This window comes from Harpia harpyja, chromosome 4 (assembly GCF_026419915.1).
Source record: "Harpia harpyja isolate bHarHar1 chromosome 4, bHarHar1 primary haplotype, whole genome shotgun sequence".
In the NCBI taxonomy this organism is placed as follows: Eukaryota; Metazoa; Chordata; class Aves; order Accipitriformes; family Accipitridae; genus Harpia; species Harpia harpyja.
In genome coordinates, this window is record NC_068943.1 from 7,346,301 (window position 1) to 7,362,591 (window position 16,291).

At 37.3% G+C, this 16,291-nt stretch overlaps 1 protein-coding gene across 1 annotated transcript in view; it reads right to left on the reverse strand.

Annotated features, from left to right (window-relative positions):
- The window catches only part of GPC6 (glypican 6), a 535,318-nt gene that overhangs the window by 240,518 nt on the left and 278,509 nt on the right, over positions 1-16,291 (reverse strand). The window lies entirely within an intron of this gene.

Below are 16,291 nucleotides of genomic sequence, written 5' to 3' on the forward strand. Positions count from 1 at the left end.
GCAAGTCTGCCATGGAAAGGAGTAAAAGGAATGAATTTCTATACTTAATGAAGTTTAAATGACAGTGAAGAAAAAGCTGAATAGGCTTCAATCAGGAGCAGTAATCCTAAGAGGGCCACCTGACAATTATATTTAATATGCTAATGCTATTACAGTACATGAAATTTTCCATTCTGCCCATAAAGGTCTTGTTAACAGTAATTAAATGTTAAGACATTCAGCCCTGTAAAGAAAAGAGATATAGTGAAATTATTATCACTAGAATCAGTGGAAGACCTTTTCTAATTAGTATTTGAATAGCAAAAGATTGAATTCTCACTACCCAGGGACAACAAGGCTGATCAGGTCTCTGTTAAATTACATGCAATCATACCTTCTTCATTATAATTGCAAACATCTGTGTAAACCACTGGTTTTGCTACTCAACAGATGACAGGAGTCGATACTAATCCTCACCCTCAGCGTGTTTTACACCCAAGAGCAATGACCTGTGCTACTAACTTTGGAGATCTGTGCTTCAGCCCCTGGTGCTGGCCATCAGGCAGTCTCCCGAGCAGGAGATCACCCAGGATTAGGGGAGCAGTAGGTCTCAAGTGCTGCGAAAACACTGCTTGAGCACCCAAAAAGATGACCCACTGCAGAGTGCGTGCTGCCGCTGTGGGCTGGTCTACATGGTCTACATACAAGGCATGACTGTCCTCAGTGTTATGGCCCTGGCTTTTCTTTTTCAAACTGTAACAGATTAGATTTTTCAGTCCTGGAGGTCCCTGGCATTTTGTCAAAATGACTGGCATCATGTTCATGCAAACAGTTCTCCAGTTCCGTAAAGACTATTTTGATAAATCTTAAAAACGTTTTCTTTTTTGCAATAGTGAAGTAGACTCTTTACCAAGAGCAAGCACTGGAATTACCCAGCATGGCTTCCAATAAAGAATAATTGGATTCAGTCTATGAAACTAATTAAGATTGCCACAGCCTCTTTAGGATCCTAATGCTGCTTTTAATACTTGCTCATAGGATTTCACAAAGCGTCCATTTGCAATGAAATTTATTTGCATAGATAAATGTATATCAGCTAATTTAAACACATAAAGAAAAATGAGGTCCACTTATTACTTAAACTAGGTAGAAACTTAAGAGCAAATTCATTCAGATTAATATTTAACGAGGTCCTAAATCAAAACTGATGTGATGAGAATATAATTAGGAATAATCACCCATATAGCATGTCGGCGATCGTTATTCCTTAACATCTTGGCCCCAATTCCATAGCATCTACCATCGTACAGAAATACTTGCCAAATATTTGAAGCAAAACTCCAAGAAGTTAAGAAGACGAAGTGCTAAATAAATACTGTAAATCTTTAAGTTTGCAGCATATCAGCTCAAAAGCTCGTAATTTCAAATTCTGGTGATAGCAGACAATTTCATCAAGCAATGGATACTGATGCACAGTTTCAAATGTAAAAAAGAGAAGGCTATACCATGGGAAAACTGCTAAATATTAACAATATTTTAAGTCTTTATGTATATGCTTTACTGTTCCAATGCTTGGGTATAGTGACATGGAGTTTCTTTCTATTCTGTGCGGATGGATAACAGGAAGCTTTGGTCCACTGTTAAAAATAGGTCTGTTGCTTACTTCCCCAAGCACCTCCAGCTTCCAACATGGTGATAGAGTGGTTATACTTGGGAGCAGAGAAAAATGAACATACACTGGTAAAGATTTTGTGAATCAGTAGGTAAACATCATGTAACTCACTCTTTCTGAGCAAACATGGAACCAGTGTGAGTGACTGCTATCAAAATACAATTTCTTCATCTGACTTCCAATCAGTAATCATAATCAAGATCTCATGGAATAGAAATGCCACTGAATGCCAGTGACCTACTTATAATAAAACTATCTTATATATCCTATAACTTCATTTACAAAGCTGAAATTGCATTTGTGCAATGATGGGAGAAACACCCTTCCCCCTCTTCCTTCCCAACCCATCTTATCTTTTCACATTTAATACTGGACAAAAAACTATGGTTGCTGTAACTACTGGATGGCTTGCAATCAGAAAAGAAAAAGAGATAAAATGCTTGCCTAGTTTTTACAACATATGTTCCTTCCAGTCAACACTCCTTTAATAATTTCTATATTCAGTTTGCTCAGCTGTTTGCCAAGAAGACTCTAACGTCCTCCATCTGCAGTTATGCCAGGTATCAGAGACATCTCATGTAGATAAGCAGGAACTTGGCTAAATCTTGAATGAGAGAAGGTGCACTATGTCATATACTAATGTTTTCAAAGTTAGTTTGCAGAGCAGCTGAACATACTAAGTCTCCTATGATGCATTTCAATCAATTTTTTATTTCAAGTTGGTAGAGATTTGATGGGAAAGGATTAAGAAGCACTAAACCAGGACTTCCCAGTTACTTGATTAGGAATTACAGAGCAAATCATGAAAGCTGTCTCTTTTTACAGTTGGAGTTAAAATATGACCATTTATAACAAAAATTAATAATGATTAATGATAAAAAGCCCAGAGGCTGATGTATCTCATAACATTAAGTCAATTCTTTTCCACCCTTACCAAATATTTTGTACTACTAGTCCCACCTATGGAACGCTGAAAGTATTTTAATCACCTTCAATGTTAGCATTTTTACCACTGTAGAACTTGCTTCTGAAAAAAAACCCACAAAAATTGAAAATGGGATTTTGTACAACTTCTGGATGGAGCTTTCCAAGAGTTAATGTAAGAATCCCTAAGCAGAATCCATGGAAATGAAAGATTAATTCACCAGGACTGAGAAAGAAAATCTTGCCTTATGCTCTACATCTTCCCATTTTCCTTGGGCAATGAGGACTGCTCACTCTTCTATCCATGCAAAATGCAGGCAAAATTACTATTTTCTAAGAGCAAGGAGCCTGAAAAAGGAAGGAGTACAAATTACAGTGCCAATTTCTGGAAACCTTAAGGTCTCCATATATGGCATAACAAACTTGCTCTACATAAAGTTAGCAGACGGTAAAGCTTGTGCCATTTGACGTGACCAGTCTCTCCCCGATTATTGTACAAATGTACATTTAATACAAAACACAATAATCTAGAGGCTGTTAAACTTGCTGTAAAAGAAATAATTTCCTCTGGCTCAAGTCACATATTTGCCAACGCGGAGATCTAGTATTCCTGCTTGCTTCTGGATCCAGTATTTTGACTATGTTCCAGTTCCAATACTAACACAACTTTCTTTTAAGTGACACAACTTTCTTTTAAGTGAAGACGAATGGATCTAGAAGAGAAGGGGAACTGCAGTTTCTCTTTTAAAGTGAATCCAGACTGCCATACATCTTGGAACAATACTGACTTCATTCTGCCTTGCCCCACTGATCTTCCACTCTGAGCATTTGCTTCAGACCAAACTGATTCACACCACAGAAAATACCTGCTATATAGCTGATACGCTTAGCGGCAGCAAAGAAATAACATTTCTTTTATTTCATTTGTCTCACAATCTCCAAGCAAATCAATGAGACAGTAATTCCTCTCCCCTTCTCATTTTTAATACTATGTTTAAATAACAAACTTCTGACCCACATCCAACCCACAAAAAAGTGATGTGATTATAATACGTCAGCTATGCAGAAGTACTATGGCAGTCCCCACAAATAATGGTACTTCTGACCCCACTATGTAATATAAAAATTCAAGTAATGTTTCCTTTTATCCCCCCTCCCCAAACCCAGGGGAATAGGAAATGCAAAGGAAAACTTCAGTCAGAATGATCCACATTTTGATGTCCATAGAAAACCCAACTGATGTTTGAAAATGAATTTAAAAACCCCTGAAGCTACTGTAGTCAATAACTTAAAATTGGTACAGAAGTTCTTAAAACACCTGAGATATCTTAAACAGATTTCGTTAAAAATAAATGAGTAGTTTAAAATAAACACTAAGAAATGTGAGAAATCCTCAAACTGAGAAATTAGACTAATGTAAATAGTGTGTGCTCAGAGAAAGATCTACCTTTTACATTTGTAGTGAAATGTAATTTCTCACAGACTAACTACGTAGCACAATGTTCCTGGAAATTTTCATTGTTTGAAGAGCTAACGTAACTTCTATTCATTTAAAACACTCACTCAAGACCAAGCTTCATCTGGGCTACATTGCATTTTAGTTTTGTGTCTAGTTTTTCTTGAAGAGTGGGTCTAGAGACAGTGGATAATGAACAACCCCAAGGTCTCGTCTACAGCTGAGGTATTTGATACCAGAGATAAAGAATTTGGGTGAGCAATTCCTGTTGCAAACTATCAAGTACATGGCTGAAGTTTTTATTTTAAAATTTCACTTCATATGGGTAAGAAATTATTGATCTTTCATATAACAGTCATCAAGCTAAAGTTGTGTGGAGAAGTCATGTACAATGCTGGAAAGTCTCTGCCTTACCATCACATCTGGTTTTATTTTTAAACAATAACCTTAAGATTTATATCACCTTTTCCCCTTAGTTTTAATGTACATGGGTTCATTTAGTTACTGACATATAAAAGTGCTCTGAATGTATTGTACTGTACGTTGATTTGAAAAAAATATAGAAGAACTTTTTCTTTGATGCAGTCTTTGACCATTAACATCACAAACATCTGCTGTTATTTGACATCTTTATCACTGATTCCAGGAGCACGTCCAGTTTCTAAAGAAACTCAGGCATTGGGATAGGAAGGGGATCTGGATGCCTGGAAGATGAGGTCTTCTGATCACATTACCCTGGCGCATCCCAAGAAGGTCTCTGGCAGAGCGTCCCAGCCTGGGCCAGGGCAAGGGCTGGCACCAGCATCGATATGCCCAACTGTTAACACAGTTGCTGTGTGGCAAACGTAACTGTGGCTTGTACTGCCCAGAGCTTTACCAGACAGCATCTATTCACAAAAGGCACCTTTGAAAAGCCCAGCCTGCTTTTGGGTGGAAAAGAGTTTAGCCCTTACAGCATGAGCTATGTCATGCCAACACCCTCTACATGCTACAGAATAGTCCCTGAACCTGCTTCCTGATATATGCATAGTCTATCCTACATCTGTCGACCATGTCAGAAGACTTGCCAATAAATTAATATGAAAAGCAAGTGATTTAACCATTTAGTGAAAAAAAAAATCAAATCATCATATATGGTCTGATAGGAAAATGACATTAGTTTTACAGACTAACCTTTATAACAGACAGTCAAATGACCTCCTGTTGGAGTTATCCAACCCTTGACATTGTAAACTCATTTCTGGCTTTTAAAAATCCTCAAAGAAGTCTTTAGCAGACTTTTATCATTTGTGGATAGTATCTGAAATTTGGAAGAGATTAGAAAAATGTCTGTGGCTATCCTTGGGAAAATCTGTTCAGATTTGACTGAGCTACGAACAGGCCAATGTTAGCATTTGTGCTATCCTCAGTAGAGCTTGCCAAACTACTGGGGATAGAAATTGTGAACATGCTGTTTGAATGAGACATGTTCAGTCCCATTGAGACTTCTGTTGCCATACATACACAGGACACATATAACACATAAACTTTATAACAGCAAGAGTCTGGATGTCTTAACTGAAATTCTCTGCTGTACTGTGATAAAGATTAACGTATACCGTCATTTCATTGCATATTGAAACTCTAAGAAAATGTACCAGATGTATTTGAAAATTACCTGAAAATTCAGTCACAAATAATATTCTGTTACTTTGGGAAAAATAGATGGATACATGGTAATTCTCACAGAAATCAGAGTCTATCTTTGTTTTCAAGGAAAAGGGAGAACTTAAGTCTAGTATTTAGGTAATAAACACCCTTATATCAACATTGGATAAGTAATTGGCTGACTTGCTGATGTGTATTAGTGCTCACACAATAGTATATGTTTTGGATCATAGCTCTTTCCTTCCAAACTAACAAACAATACCCCTTACACATGTCATTACTGGAGAGTGATGAAGCCATTATATGCATATTTTTCAGGACTTTGAAAAGCCCTAGGTTTTTTTAGTATTCAAGTGAGTTTGAGACAAAAGTACAATCAATCAATTTTGACATTATCAGTTCTGAGCCAGATTCTGTTATCCTGGATTCAGGTGGAATGCTGCCTTTTTTAGCAAGTAGTACAACTGATTTTAATAGTGTTGGTTGCCAAATAAGAAACTATTCAGACTAAACAGGATATCAGAATATTTCCATAACTGGAAGTGAAAAATATGATGACTACTAGACATTTCATATATGCTGAAATACAAAATGAAGGTTTTTTTAAATGTAAACGCCCTTGTGTAAAGACAAATTGATTTTTTTTTAAAGGAGCCTTTTAGTAATTTTATTGCTTTTTTCTTCTGAGCACTTCAATAAACATGTATGAAATGACTTTTCAAAAAGCTGCAACAGGAAAAAAGGAAAAAAAACCCCTACAACTTACACTCTTAGGTAAGAGTACACTCAAAATATACTTCATATGAATGAGTATTTTAAAAAAAAAATTGACCTTTGCTTTTGCCTGGGAAAGCCCCTAAATTTTTTCTTTCATTCCTTACAGAGACATTCCTTACAGAGGAATTGCTATCAATGGTGTTATTACCAAAAATAACATCTCTCTAAGCTGGCATCAGAGTGTGAACCAATTAGCAATATGAGATGCTGTGGAAGTTAAAAACCAAATGTGGCAATAACCATCTGGGTAGACAAAATATTCTTTTTACCTGCGGGTCCTTGAACACAGCAATAAACATATGGCAGAGAGAGCTGGGCTTGTTCAGTGCATTTCTAATAAAAATCTAGGTGACACAAATATGCCATGATAGGTGTCATAGAAACTAGTGTAATGACCTTTCACATCTGGATGCCTCATTTCTAATTAGGAATGAATAAGACATAACAAGGTCAGGTGACACTGTCTAACAGAGCATATTACTTGTATATGGATGAGGCATTTTGATGAAAAACTTCCAAAGCGTTTTTACCAATTATCTTACCTAACTCAGTATGACACCAGCCCGTGTCCCCTTAAAAAAGCTTCCAGATGTGAAAGGTCAGAATTTTTATCCTGGAGTATGCAGTTTATTCTTCTTCCAGTTCCTTCTTATCTTTATATTAATGTCAAATGAAAACCAAATTTGTTCCCTCCACTTCATACCCCTTTTGAAATGCCGTTTTCACCACTTGCACAAGCTGCTTACACCCCTCCAACAGTATGCGCGTGTTTCACCGGTCATAACGACAGATGGCCAGATCCTGGCTCCCTTACTCTGAGTCTGCTTGTGCAGCCGGTCTCACTGAAATAATATTTTCTCATCATCAACTAGTCTGGTTCCTCAGTTTATAATGTCCACAAAATATTACGGGGAAAAAAGAGCATTTCTAGACCTTTGCAAAGCGCCTGAATGGTGTGACCCCCCCAATAAGAGAAGCAAATTCTGCAGCACTGCACACTTAAATGGAGGAGTTTAGCTCTACCTCCCGGACCAAGCTCAAGCACGGGAAGGGAAATGGCTGCTTCTTTGCAAAACTTGGCACCCAGGAGTCCAGCCCTGGCTGTAGGGAGCAGGCTGGGGCCGCCTGTAGCAGCTCCTGGTAGCCAGCAAGCATCCCCGGCAGTGACCCTGGTGCAGTGAGGGGGGAAGAGGGATGCATGTCTGTGGCAGCTCCTCACCCCAGGCACCAGCAGGCGACTGCCAGCGGTGTCTGGTTTTACACGTCACGTACTGTTCCCAGGATTTTGGGGACGTACCACATTCTGCTTGGTGTTTGTCCTCAAGTGGTAATGGAGGTGCTACCGGGGGAGTGCTGCACGAGCTGTTTCCTCTGATTTGGTATCACCTGAAGGTGTCCTGATTTTATGGCTCTGTTGCACTGGGAAGTTTGTGAGCAGCTTTTAGTCACTTTTTGCTGTGAGATGTCAATTTAAAAAAAAAGAGAAAAAAAGAAAAAAAAAAAGAAGAGACAGAGAGATGGAAATGGTGCTCTGAATAACCTACCAGTTTGTCTTATATGTCACTCAAACAAGGTCATTATTGACTGAAAATGATCATTCTTGCTCTTTCCAGGCACATGTAGAATAAAAACATAATATTGGCATGCTCAACTCTACCTTATTTCCCAGTTAGACGAATTTCTCACACACTTCTAAATTACTGCTTCCTTCTTTGTATTTTAAGATAAAGGAATAAGAAAATTTGTGTTACATTTTAAGATCGAAACCAAGCCAGCTTAATACAGAGTTGAAAAGTAAACAGATGTTTTGATGGTGAAAGAAATAACAGAAGAGGAGAGAGGCAATGTAACACATGATGAAATTCACAGCATGTTCAGGATAACATGCAGACCATTGTAAAGGTTCATGATGTTTAGTGAAATCAATCTAGGGAGATATATCAGGAATTGTTCACTTGATCTTTACCGTATCTAAAACTCATAACTGGTTATAACCAAACTAAGCTTTCTGATGGAGAGCAGAATTTAGTAGTTGGCTTTAAAGCAATTTAATTTTAGTACTTCCTGGATAGATCTTTATGAATAGTGTACTCCAAAGGGCTGCATCTTCTCCTATGACTTGGCAATCCACTGAATTTGCAATTCTACTTTTGTTAACTTATGCTAATTGCTTAGGTATGTGCTTGAAGTTAATAGCAAAGCATAGCATGGAGATTCTTAAGCTGGAAGATAATTAAACTCTGGAACTGGTAGCAGTGTAGTACTATCATCTAAGCTAAATAACTTTCTGAAAGATATTGTACAGTTATATCGTGGTCAAGGATATCCCTGCAGCTCATCTGCACACATTTACAATATAAGCAGCACAGAACTGGGATACATCTATTTTTAGATCGTCAGTTTTCTGAGTGGGCTTATGCACAGAAATATTGAGTCACTAAAGGCAGCTATTCCTAACCCAGTCCTGTTTTTTTTTTTTAGGACTTCTAATATGAAGTTAAGGCTTTGGAAAAAATACAGACAGATGCATCCTTCTTTCCTTTACATTCTTTACTGTCCTGCTGCAGCCTACCTATCTCTACTTAATTCCTTCCATCTTTTCACTGACTAATAGCTGAAATTTATTTCAAAGTTTTACAGGACTAGGGATTATGATTTATCATGAGGACAGTAAGGTGCCTAGCATATCACATGTACCGTAAAAATAACAATAACTGCAATAACTAGCATTCTGTGTTGAAATCCTTCTTTATTTCAAGCTCTCAGTCAATGCAAAACCCATTTGCTTTTAACATATCTCAGTCTGTATTTCTTTTAAATTTTCTGATTTGAGGTGGGAGGTTACTAATCACACAGTGCTGCTGGCGCAGTTTTCCTGCAAATGAGTCTGCATGTCTCAAAAGATTTGCCTGCACTGCCTACATAAATACAGATTAGTAAAGAACTAGAAAAAGGCAGGCAAGTTCACTGCCCCTGGCTTTGGCAAATATGTCCCTTCGGTGTGTCTATTAATGTAAATATTATCTTTGCAGAGCAACCTTGTGTTTTAGGTATATGGCAAAAGACAGAACAACTCAAGGTCAGACTTGAGCCCTGGTCTGTGGTGGGGCCCACAGGTCAATCAGGAGTCAGTCAAAGTTCCCCTCTCAAAGTCACCAATGCTCTGACCTATTTCACTTTGTTCTGAGCAATCATAGTCACTTCAAGGATTAGCCAACAAGGGAAGACTTCTAAATTCACACAGTCAGCACCCCGAGGAGAAGAGGTCATGATCCAGCCACTTTCCTCCTCCCTCCTTCCAGCTCCACCATGTAGGGAAAGAGCATCCTCAGCTGGTCTCAGACCATCATCTCTATTATGAAGATTTTCCTTCTGACATAAATGAAATTCGAGAGACCATGCATGATGTTTGCCTTAGCTCTCTGTTTATACATTATCTTCTGCCATATTGCATCACCTTGCAATTAAGTGATTATGATCATGAGTAAGATACAAGATGGAGTTAAAAAAGTCACTCAAAAAGCCCTAAATATAAATATAGGCAGCAACTGATGTTTTCTGATGAAGAGAAAAAGGAAAAGGAAAAGGAAATGGAAGAGGGATATTTGAAGCCTGAAGTTTCCTGCAGATCTTTAAAGAATGCTGTTAAAAATGAAATATTTATTTTTTCCTAGAGGAAAAACAACACCGACTTTCCTCTGTGCTTCATGAGAGCAGAGCAGCAGGTTCTGTAAGTCAAAGTGATTCACACAAGTCTGTCTTTCTTTTTAATAACGATTAAAGATTTCAAAATGCCACAATCCACTGCATTTGACCACTGCATCAGCTATACTGGAGCACAATGAAATGCACGCTGTGGATTTCAACCCTGCAAATGTATGAATTCTTATACTAACTATTCCGAGCCAGAATGCACCCATCAGATAAAATGCTAGACTATTTGTTTTTATATGATTTCTTTCATATAAAGTACCATAAAATTACATATAGTGCAAATCACTGTTACACTTGTGTAACTGGGAGACCCTCTGCAAATTACTGGATTTTGGAAATTATTTGTGAAATGGTCATTTGAAAACAGAGGAGGAAAATAAACCCTTGTACTCTATTGCACAAATATACTTAGTTCCTCAGATGCCTCATAACGGAATAAAACCCCCACTATTTCCAATTACCCATAATCAGATAACCTGCACTTACAGGAAAACCTCTCCTCTTCTGCAGTGAAGGAAGGGTCTGGGGAGCTAAAGAGTGATAATCTGCACCAGGAGAGGAAGGGGAGAAGGAATCCAGCTCTAACCCATACAAATTCAGCAGTAGAAAAAAAAGGGACTCTTTATGCTGGTGGGAGGAGGTGCCTTTCATTCTACACATCTTTATTTTCCTCTAAAGAATATAAACCCCATTGCTCCCAAGACAAAGGTTTTTTTTATAAACTCTGTAACAATCTATAGGCTATGCACATGTAATTCTTTTAGTCTGGCATTTTTCAGGCATTTTGCAGAACTAATGCAGCAGTATTCTCAGCTGATTGGAATGAACAAAATGTTTCTTTGCAAAGGCTGAGTTTCTAGTCCTTGAACTCCTGCGAAGGTGCACCCCCACTGCAGTAGCTGTTAATGGCTTGTCTGTGATCTCGCTGTCTACATGGACAAAGGGGGTGATGAGCAAGAGAAAAAAAAAGGGAGAAAATGTTGGAAAGTGTCCAATAAGAAAATCTACAAAGCCATTCAGGAGCTTAACTGTTCTGGCTCAAAGTAATTTAGAAATCTAAAGACCATCGAATTTTGATAGATTAAGCTTCAAGTCACCGGAACACTTCTGAAAATTTAATTCAAGGCCCAGACTGTGTTTGAGCATCTTCACCAGCACCAGGCTATTTCTAGATTCTCCATAAAGCTGCTGCTGCAGGACAGCACAAACAGCACGAGACTCCAGTGCTGGGCTTGCTCTTCTCTTCAGCTTTTGGAAGTGCTTGGAGACAGGGGTAATAATGCTGCCCACAGTGCCATCTGTGACTGTGGTAAAAGTCTAATCTGACTCAAATTCAGGATCTAACTTTAACACAAACTTGTTCTTATATTTTTTTTTTTTTTAATAAAAGAATATTTCATTTATAAATATTTTAATCAGTATATCTGACAGGTTTCACATTACATTTTCAAATTAATACTAAAAAAGGAGGGAAGGGGGCTGAATATGTAAAGAGTTAAAATCCTTATTTTTGATGAGGACAATTATTTCAGAAGACTAATTCTTCCTAATTTAATCCTTTCTTTTCCCCCTCAATTTTGTTAGTATGCTACTCCTAGCTGACTGTCATCACATGACAGAGTCATGATCACATTGACTTCAGCTGGTCAGAAGATGTTGTACAGAAAATGGTACACTGTCATGACATTTAGAGGCGCAAAACCACTGTATATGATATTTTTGACATTACCCAGTGTGCTGTAGAAAGGCAAGTATCAGATCTGGTTTAAATCTTCACTAGTGTTTTATATACCAAAGAGTGATTTTACAAAGTAATAAATTGTCAGCTGTGAGGACTAGCTTTTTATTTGTTTACGGAAAGTACACTGCATATTAAACAACTTCACTCTCTTTTTCACTCCTGATGTGGATGGTCCATCTCTCTACCTGCCTATGTTTTTTTTTCATTCCCTTCTTACATCATCTGAGTGCAGAACATTGACATTAAAATTCACAACATTCTCCATAGCATACTACATTACTTTCTGTTTTTTGTAAAATTTTGCATTCAGTTTTCACTGCTGCAAAACGGTGAATCAGTCAAAATACCCTGAAAATCAGGCTGCTGCTACGGTTGTGAGATAGGAATGACTATTTAGCCCTTAACCTTTCTACAGAGTGTGACAACAAATGTACCAATTAGTGTCATTTCTGATCTTGACGTTTATGCACTGAGACCTGGACTGACAGCAGAATAGTTATAGCCTACCAGAAATACATATAAATACTTGCTGAGTTTACTAAATATCAAAACACTGTTGTAAATGCTGTAGTCTCTTTCAAAAAGTAAATTGCATTGGGCGAAGCATCCAGACAACACATCAGGCTTCAGGCCGGTGTTTGGATTATTTTACCTACAAATTACAAATTTCACACTGAAATCTTAAAACAACATGTGCAGAGAAAAAAAGAAGTGAAGAAAAGCTCTGTTCTCTTTCCAATATAAGGATCAGGCTTCACACTTTGAAACACCTTATTCATGAATTAACAGTACTCTATGTGGGGAGTTTTGGTTGATTGATATCCTTTTAGTCATTTAAACATGTTATCTGTTGTGAAACTGCACATTCACACAGTGCATTTATGACTCCTGAATTCACACTGACGATGATCTAGAGAATTCAGCAGTTGTACAACACAACAGAACACAACACAGAGTAACTGAGCCTGTAAAAAATTGAAGAGCTCCTGGAGAGGCAGAGAGACAGAGCCTGAAAGGCTAAGGTTCAAATCCTTCTTCTGCATGACCACCAATTTCATGAAGTAAGGGGTATTTTTGCTTCTGCACAATGACTGTTTAATCTCCCATGTAAAACAGAACAGCTACAAAGCTGAGAAGTAGACTATATAAGCAGTGAAGGTATTGCATATCTCTTATTCAGGCAGTGGGCAGTGAGATTTTGGTGTTTCTGTGTTCAGATTCAGACACAGCAGGGATCTTTGTACTTATTCTTCAAGAAAGCCATCCATTCCTTTGGTTTCTATCTCTTCCCTTATGTCATTTCAGCAAAATCTTTGTCAAAATCAGTTCTATTCAGGGAAGAGAGGAAAAAGATTAATAAAAAAATTCTCATTGTGGAGCCACAAGAATATCTTTACGAAGGAATGCTTAGTGGAGTGAGCAAAATAACTTCTCTCACAAAGCATATTTAACATATTTCATTAGATGTCATAGCCAGACTGCATTCCCAAAGACCTCTGTTTGGCATTTTTCAAGTGTGGGACTCCAGAGCTGCAGGTGTTGGATATTTTTGGTCTTGCTATTCCCAGCTTTACTTTGGCAAATAGCACAAAATAGGAGAATTCTCTGCTAAAGCTTAGTTTCCTTCATATACTGACCTCAGATTTTAAGTTCCTCTGTTTATGATTTCCTTATTTTTCCTTGCCAGTTGGGGACCAGGGAAAACTATTTTACCTTTGGTAATATTTATTTGTAAAAAATACCAGAGAGAATAGCATACAGCAAAAAACCCAAGGCATGGGGAAGGACAAAAAATTGATAATATGCCATCTAAAATGATCAAGTTGTCAAGGATGACACTGATATAAATTCCCTTGTTATTGCAGATGAACCAGTATAATACCAGGGGACTGAACATGAGCCAGATTTGATTTGTCAACTTGTTGCTATTATTTTGACAACATTTCAGCAAAATTGTCACATCTGTCGAAATTCTGTTAGAAAAGTAGATGTAGCAAAGAACACCAAACAGCCTTATTTTCTCCTACTGAGTGTGCTGGGATTTTCCTTCGTTGAGTCATCAGCCGGCAGCAACAATGAAGTGTCACAACAATCACAAAGATACCATCTGTTTAAGGGAGATGATCCAAAAGCAAACATGTATCTTCCTAAACATAAAATTCATCAGCACAAAATACACACACAGACACACACAAGTGTGTGGGTTTGCATACATATATATAATTTCTGTAATTCCTGACATGTTATCAAAACACCCAGATAGTAGTAATTGCAAAATTTCCTGCATGGATTTCTATCATTAGCTAAAGCCACAGATGATACTACTTGAACTTCGTATCATGGGAGCTCATGACATTTGGAAATATGGAATATGTTTTTCATCACATGGTGCCTCTCGCACCTGGTGCTTGCAGAAATTAGGCTTTGATGATTAGAGTGCTTCCATTTTTTTCAAAGTATTTTTAACAAATACAGACACAATGCATAGCTCTGCATTGCCAAGAACACCTCCAGCAAACTAACAGACTACAGGATGACTACTGCAATAGGACTCATCCAGATGACCTTTTTTTCCCCTTTTCTAACACTATGCATGTGGAAGTCCTTGTTCTGTAATGAAAACTGTTTAAAAAAACTAGTTCTCCTTGTCGATCCTGGCAGCAATAATAAATGTCCACAAATGTAAAATTTTGATCTGTATAGTTCTTGTGTGATAGAAAAACATCTGTGATGCATTTTCTCAAGTAAATATGACAATGAATAAATTGGGGAAAAAAAGTCAACAATATTTTCCAAACACGCAAAATAAAGCTCAAGGAAACATTTGCATGCATTGCAATTCATGAAAATATTGACAATGAAAAGATTATTATGAAAGAGGCAAAAAGGGAGAACTGATTGCCAATATAGCTCCCTTACCCTAGTTTAAACCCTAAAGCTAATTGATACAATAAATGACCAGCAATACAATCTAGTGTTCAGACAGACGCTTAAACTTGTTTTTCTTTCATTATACCATCCAGACCTTTTAAAACAAAGCATAATGAAAAATAATGGTCATTAGGTGACATAAATGTTGCTTTGTTTCTTACACGTACTCAATCTACTACCCATTACAGATTACCACAGTGGACCTCATGAAGTAATTCCAGAAGCACGGAGGCAGCTACCTTCTCTGCTTGACTAATATTTAGCGCGTGTATCTGTTCTTTTGCCTTCCTTTAGAAGGTAAAATGTAGTTTAAGTGACTTAGGTAACGCACCCGTAGAGCCAAAAGGAGTTCATCCAACAGCAAAAATCCCAAGAGGAGTGGTCTAATGATGATACAATAATCATCAATATTTTATTTAAGCCCTCTGCTTATATTTAAAAAAAAGGCTTAAATATGAGCAAGACCAGGGATAAAAAAGTTTTGCTTAAACATTTACTATGTTTCCCTGATTATGTTCTCATACAGCAGGAAATAAATGTTACTGTTTTCTGCTTAAATTGCCTAAAACATCTGTCTGCTTTTCTATCTGTCTTAGAATTCACGTGATCTGTGGCACAGGAGTGGAAAAATTATACTTGCCTTCACTTGAATGTAAAGTGAAATAAAAACATACATGCCCACATGAGATCATAGCAGAAAGTTCAACTTTACTGAAAAAGAGCAACAAAACTCAACTTGTTGCAAAGGAACCTTCCTACTGTATGTGATTCTCCACCCTTAATATTGTAACTTGGTCAACTTCTCTTTAAGTCACTTCTGATGAAATATTTTAATTTTTTCCTGGGTGTACACCCTACCTGATACGATAACATTATGCTATGCTATGAATTCCTAATATAATATAATATAATATAATATAATGCCACAAACTAGTCATTTTACATCTGGTATAATGATTTTCACTAATACAGAGATTGATTACTAATGATTGACACTAATCCAGTCTAAATTTTGAGAATATACGTGATGATTTTGTGATGACTGATTTCATTTTGTATGTCCCCACATTAATAAATAAAAAAAGATAAAAGTCACATTGAATCTGACTCTGAATACATGCAGTAGGAACAAACAGCAAAATCTAGGCCTGTTTCTAAATGTTATCAAAGTCTCACTTGTTCTTGCTGAATTCTCTGCAAAGGTTCCTATGAACAATACTGATGATCATGATGATGTTAGTGTCATAAAAGAAAAAGATCTTCACTGATGAGAAATTTAGTTGGAATAGTTAATTTATAATCAATCAGTTATAGAGCATAGGAGGTCAGGTTTCTATCTCTTGCACTCTGCCACACACACGCACACAAACATGCAGATACACAAACATGTTTCGTTTTGAAAATTCAGTCTTTAAGACTGTAGGTATAAAAAAAAAATAGCCATAGGCAC